Here is a 7,311-nt window from a genome sequence, read left to right on the forward strand (position 1 = left end):
CCCAGGACTAGGAGGGGTGGGAGTGCTGCGTTCTGATGATGGTGAGTGGTCTTGATTTCTGTTAGTAGGATTCTTACGTTTGCCTTTCGCCATCTGGTAATCTCTGAAGCTAGCTGTTATAATTGTCTCTGGTTAGAGCTTGTTCCTCAGGTGACTCTGTTAGCCTCTATCAGCAGACATGGGAGGCTAGCTCTCTCCTTAGTTTCAGTGGTCAGATTATTCTCTGCAGGCAAGCTCTCTTCTTGCAGGGAAGGCACCCAGATATCTGGTGTTCAAACCTTCCTCCTGGCAGAAGTTGTGTTCCACTCACCAGAAGTCTTAGGATCCCGTGGGGAATCCTGTGTGGGTCCTTGTGGGTGTCCGGAGACTCCTCTGGCAAGGCACCCCAGTGCTCAAGTGGATTGGAAGTGACTTGTGCCCCTGCTCAGGCCGGGTTGTCTGCTTCCCTAGTTAATGCAGTCTCAGGTCCCTGTCAATGACTTTTTACTGTGCTGCCACCTCTCTGAAATGTGACATTGAGAGGAGAAATCTAGGGATGCTAGTGTTTGAGAGTTATACCCAAGGTCACATAGCTAGGACATGCCAGCCCTCAACAAGTGTTTATCTAGAGTACACATTGTTCTAGTTCTGCTAATCCTGAGGCACCTTACGTTTCTTAACTAATTACTTACTGTTCCAAAATGTATGAAATAGAAGGAAGAGAAAAGAAGAGAAGAGAAGAGGAGAGGAGAGGAGAGGAGAGGAGAGGAGAAGAGAAGAGATAGAATTGTCCAGTACTGGAAGCAGAAGGAATAAGAGATGAAAATAAAACACATTGTGAGAATTACCTTCATTGTACAAGGATTGTCTTGCTCTGTCCCTTAGGAAATAGCATTGCTAGTTTTCCATAGATGCTGAGAGTTCATTGCTATTTTCTCATTTCCTTGCATCAAAGCAGCCTTTGCTTGTTATTTCCCATTGTTTGATATCTTGATCAAATCAATACTGCATCCTCCTCTGTACACTATGTCTCTCTTCTAGTGTCATTATTTGTTCCAGAGTTCTTTGTTATTCTATTGACAGAGGGGATCCCAATTCCTTCTGAAAGTTCCGAAATTGTGTTTTCATTCCCTCTGCTTTGGTTCCACTATATATGTTCCCTTCAAAAACTGACAGGGAAGCTTAAAGGAAGGTGATTGTGTTAGTGGCCCTCTGTCATAACTAATTTAATACTTTTATAAAAACCATGACATTTGAGGGAGGTTTTATTTTGTCCCTCTATGATTCTTTATGCTGAGAAACAAGCACAATTCATCTTCCCCACAAAGTGATTCTACAGCTTGGGGGCTTAGAAACAGAGAACACCTCACACATTACACCAATACTGTTAGTTTCTTAGTCTTGGAACACTCTACCTTTAAAATATTTTTCTTAATGTCTTAAGGGAAAACAATCTATAACTCTCTATATGGAGAGCTGGATTAAGGTAGTGATGTCCAGAATAAAGAAAACTCCTGTGGACATAACTTCAGATACTGAAACACTGATAGAACATTTTTCATTTTATTGGAAAAATCAAGGATTTGATAAGAATGTTGAGAAGCTAGTGTGCCTGTTCTGTCAGGACATTATTATCTAGGGAGTAAAACCAAAGGGAAGTAAGCTTGCCAAAACTACAATAAGACTAAATAAGAATGATATTGAGAGGGATTGACTGCTGCTGCTGCTCAGTCCTGAACACAGAAATCAACATAGGGTTGAAAAATATCCAAAGGTTTTTTGGGTTTTTTTAATGAATAATATAAGTAAAGATAGTGGTGGTAAAGGTGATCTTTGTGAATAGGTTTTGGTAATATTGTGTCATCACTGTGAGTCAGGCATGTTTGGTCTAATCAGGTCTAATAATGGACACAAGGACACAATCATGTCTCCTGTATCCATCTGACTGAGCCACCTCTTTTGATCACTTTGGTAGTCCAGGGTACTTTGGCCTATATCCAAGACCTAGATCATCATTGGAGCCCAGAGTAGGATGTTTCTTCTCCTTTACTACACTGGTGAAATTTATCTATAGACTGTAATTATTTTAGTAGTAGGGTGAAAAAAATGAAACAGGCAGAAAGGTAAGGAACAATGAAGAAAGTATGAAACCAAGTAAGGTTTATTAGAAGTGGGAATTTTTTGGGATATGGTATCAGAATGACACTGCAAATAAAGGAAGTTATGGGCATTTCTGAAAAATGAAAGATTCATGCGAGTGTGCCAAACTCAGATGTTTCCTTTTGGATTTTAAGGTATTTGCACCCTAAGGAGAGGATACCATATTGCTGTAAGTGTAATCCTCCATTTGCACTAGATTCTATTTTGATAGGGATTAGTTCCAGAATGCAAACTTCTGCAAGAACACAAGGATGGCATACATCCATGTGGAACAAATGAAGAATGATGTATTCAAAATTGAAGCAGGATTCATCATGCTGTTGAGAATACGTTCATCTTGAAAATGGTGTTTGTATCTAAAGTCAAGATGTCTATGTTAAGGTTAGACAAAGTATTTCCCTATGGGAATTCTGAAGTTACATGAAAAATTGAATACATTAGAATCCTTCCATGTAAATAGATAGCCAGCAAAGGATACACTTTCCATTTCAAATTCCTGAATATGATTATCCATTGTTTTGATTTAATGATTCATATATTTTTTACTTGTTTTTTCTGTCAAATATTTGCTGGACAAATGATGTAATGAATATAGTAAATAAACAAAGCAGAGCTAAATCATAAGACATGTAATGTATATAATATGTGAAATAACAAATGGGAGGAAAAGTTCCTGAAAACTCTAGAAAAGTTGTATGAAATGGTAGAGTTCTGAAGGTTGTTGGTGAGATAGGATACTATTCTAGTTTGTTTCCTATTACTGTTATTAAGGCCTTGCCCAAAAGCCACTTGGGTATGAAAGGGTTTACTTTGCTTATATCTTAGTCAATTATTTCAGGAAGTCAAGTCAAGGACTTGAGGAAGGAACCTGGAAGCAGGCATTGCAGCACATGTCAAGAAGAAACAATGCTTCCTAACTTGATCCCAATGATTTGTCGGTTTGCATTTTTATATACCCAAGAAGACCAAGCACAGCCCACAATAGTCTAGGCTTTCTCACATAATTATTTATTAAGAAAATGCCCCATAGACTTGTTTCAGGCCAATCTCCTGTGAGCATGCTCTCAATTGAGCTTTGTCTTTCCCAGATGTCCCTAGCTTGTGCAAGTTTACAAAGACCTAACCAGCACACATATATTTTCCTTAGGTGAAGATCAGTGGAATATGTCTTGTGATTTGAATTAGAAATAGAGAGGATATAGGGATCAGAAGTGAGGAGGAAGCAACATCTGCCCCAACAGCAGAAGTAACTGGTACCAGCAGGACCCAGGCACCCAGAAACTCTGCTGGACCAGTGGCAAAGGTTCCACCCAGTCTGGGCCAGTGCTTTGAGCAGATCATGGACAAGAATTCCACAGTCAGTCACACAATACCCAGAGGAAGCTCCACTCCCAAGTGCTCTAAAATGCCCAGGATCATAGAATCAGAGGTGTCCTAAGCAGACCTTGGGCACTAACTCTGCTGCAAGTCCCACAACAACCAGAAAATGCTACACTTTCAGGAACTCTAACACAACCAGGTTCACACCCAGGATCTTAGTACCACAGGATCCCAGCATCTCAGAATCACAGAGACAACTGAACTCTGAGGATGTCTGACACAACAAGGATCACATAAAGGACAAGAACCAGTCAGAAATAGTGAGGGCAGGTAACACTAGACATAATCAGTTGGCAGGAGGCAAGCATAAGAACATAAGCAACAGAAAACAAGGTTAGTTGGCATCATCAGAACTCAATTCTCCCACCATAGCAATCCCTGGATATACCATCAAAAGATTCTGATTTAAAATCACATCCTTGATGATGATAGAGGACTTTAAGAAGGACATAAATAATTCCCTAAAGAAATACAGGAGAACAGGGATAAATAGCTAGGAGCCCTTAAAGAGGAAACACAAAAATCCCTTAAAGAATTAGAGGAAAACACAATCAAATGGGCAAAGGAAATGAACAAAACCACCCAAGATCTAAAAATGAAAATAGAAACAATAAAGAAATCCCAGGTCCTTGGGATCGCCTCAGGATCACGAATGAGTAGATCACAACATCAGCTCCAAAGAATCTTGGAGGGTCTTGTGCCTGCAGGAGCAGGGAAAAGGGCCACCCCTGCCATCTTCCTTCTGAACCCAGCAGAGGCTGCTAAGGGCTCCAGAATACTCTCCACACCTCAGGACTTCAGGATCACTTTGGGATCACCAGTGAGTGGAGTGCAACATCAGCTCCAAAGAGTCAAGGAGGGTCTTGTGCCAGCATGGGCAGGGACAGAGGAGCCTCTCCCAACCATAGGCTATGATCCATTCAGGTCGGGGCCAGCCCAGCCATCTTCTGCATGAACTCGGACAAGGGCATCTAGGGAACAAGAGGACTCTCCACGCAGCAAGACCCCAGCACACCCAGGACCTCTTGATCACCTGAGAGCACATGGGAAAAAGAAGCAACAGAGCTTCTTGGACAGGTTCCTGTCTGGCATACATCCTCAGCCAGGAGGCAGAGCTGAGACCCAGACTCCTGGGCAGCTTCCTTGTCAGAGAAGAGTCACCCAGGACTCAGGAGGTGGATCAGAGCTCCAGAGTGCTGGACACATGTCTTGCAAGAGGAGAGCTTGCCTGCAGAGAGTGCTTTGACCACTGGAACACAGGTGAGAGTTGGACTCCCAGGAGTGCTGACAGAGGCTAACAGAATCATAGTAGGATCAAGCTCCAGCCAGAGACACCTTGAACCAGAGATTCAAATCTCAAAACCAGAGATTACCAGATGGCGAAAGGCAAACGTAAGAATATTACTAACAGAAACCAAGAACACTGGACATCATCAGAACCCAGAATGCCCACCACAGCGAGTCCTGGATACCCCAACACACCTGAAAAGCAAGACACGGATTTAAAATCATATTTCGTGATGGTGGTAGATGATTTTAAGAAGGGTATTAATAAATCACTTAAAGAAATACAGGAGAACAGTGCTAAAGAGGTAGAAGCCCTTAAAGAGGAAGCACAAAAATCCCTCAAGGAATTACAAAAGAACACTGCTAATCAGGTAGAAGCCCTTAAAAAGAAAACACAAAATTCAATCAAGGAATTACAGGAGAACAGTGCTAAACAGGTAGAAGTCTTTAAAGATCTATAGGCAAACACTGCTAAACAGGTAGAAGAAACACAAAAATACCTTAAAGAATTACAGGAGAACACAACCAAACAGGAGATGGTATTGAACAAAACCATCCAAGATCTGAAAATGGAAGTAGAAACAATGAAGAAAACCCGAAGGGAGACAATTCTGGAGATAGAAACCCTAGGAAAGAAAGCAGGAGTCATAGATGTGAGCATTAGCAACAGATTACAAGAGATGGTAGAGAGAATCTCAGGTGCAGAAGATTCCATAGAGAACATGGACACAATAATAAAAGAAAATGCAAAATGCAAAAAGATCCTAACACAAAACGTCCAGGAAATCCAGGACACAATGAGAAGACCAAACCTACGGATAATAGGAGTAGATGAGAATGAAGATTTTCAACTTAAAGGGCCAAAAAATATCTTCAACAAAATTATAGAAGAAAACTTCCCAAACCTAAAGAAAGAGATGCCCATGAACATACAAGAAGCCTATAGAACTTCAAATAGACTGGACCAGAAAAGAAATTCCTCCTGACAAAAAATAATCAGAACAATAAATGCACTAAATAAAGATAGAATATTAAAAGCAGTAAGGGAAAAAGGTCAAGTAACATATAAAGGCGGGCCTATTAGAATTACTCCAGACTTCTCACCAGAGACTATGAAAGCAAGAAGATCCTGGACAGATGTTATACAGACCATAAGAGAACACAAATGCCAGCCCAGGCTACTATACCCAGTAAAACTCTCAATTACCATAGATGGAGAAACCATAGTGTTCCATAACAAAACCAAATTCACACATTATCTTTCCACGAATACAGTCCTTCAAAGGATAATAAGGGAAAACACCAACACAAGGACAGAAACTACACCCTAGAAAAAGCAAGAAAGTAATCCTTCAACAAACCTAAAAGAAGAGAGCCACAAGAATAGAATCCCAACTATAAAAACAAAAATGACAGGAAGCAACAATTACTTTTCTTTGATTTCTCTAAACATCAATGGACTCAATTCCCTAATAAAAAGACATAGACTAACAGACTGGCTACACAAACAGGACCCAACATTTTCCAAGCAAATGGTCCAAAGAAACAAGCTGGAGTAGCCATTCTAATATCGAATAAAATCGACTTCAAATCCAAAGTTATCAAAAAAGACAAAAAGTGGCACTTCATACTCATCAAAGGTAAAAATCTACCAAGATGAACTCTCAATTCTAAATATCTATGCTCCAAATGAAAGCCACATTGATTAAAAAAACTTTAGTAAAGCTCAAAGGACACATTGCACCCCACACAATAATAGTGGGAGACTTCAACACCCCACTTTCACCAATGAACAGATCCTAGAAAGAGAAATGAAACAGAGACATATGGACACTAACAGAAGTTATGAAACAAATGGATTTAACAGATATCTAAAGAACATTTTATCCTAAAACAAGAGGATATACCTTCTTCTCAGCACCTCATTGGTGCCTCCTTCAAAATTGACCATATAATCGGTCACAAAACAGGCCTTAACAGATACAAAAATTATTGAAATTATCCCATGCATCCTATCAGATGACCACGGACTAAGGATGATCTTCAATAACAGCATAAATAATTCAAAGCAAACATTCACATGGAAACTGAACAACACTACACTCAATGATAATTGATCAAGGTAGAAATAAAGAAAGAAATTAAAGACTCTTGAGAGTTTAATGAAAATGAAGCCACAACATGCCAAAACTTATGGGACTCAGTGAAAGCAATCCTAAGAGGAAAACTCATAGCCCTGAGTGCCTCCAAAAAGAAACTAGAGAGAGCATACACTATCAGTCTGACAGCATACCTAGAAGCTCTAGAATGAAAGGAAGCAAATTCATTAAAGAGGAGCAGACAGCAGGAAATAATCAAACTTAGCACTGAAATTAATCAAGTGGAAACAAAAAGAACTATTCAAAGAATTAGTGGGGGGCGCTATGGGGGACTTTTGGGATAGCATTGGAAATGTAATTGAGGAAAATATGTAATAAAAAATATTAAAAATTAAAAAAAAAAGAA

The sequence above is a fragment of the Mus caroli genome, chromosome X (genome assembly GCF_900094665.2).
Source record: "Mus caroli chromosome X, CAROLI_EIJ_v1.1, whole genome shotgun sequence".
In the NCBI taxonomy this organism is placed as follows: domain Eukaryota; kingdom Metazoa; phylum Chordata; class Mammalia; order Rodentia; family Muridae; genus Mus; species Mus caroli.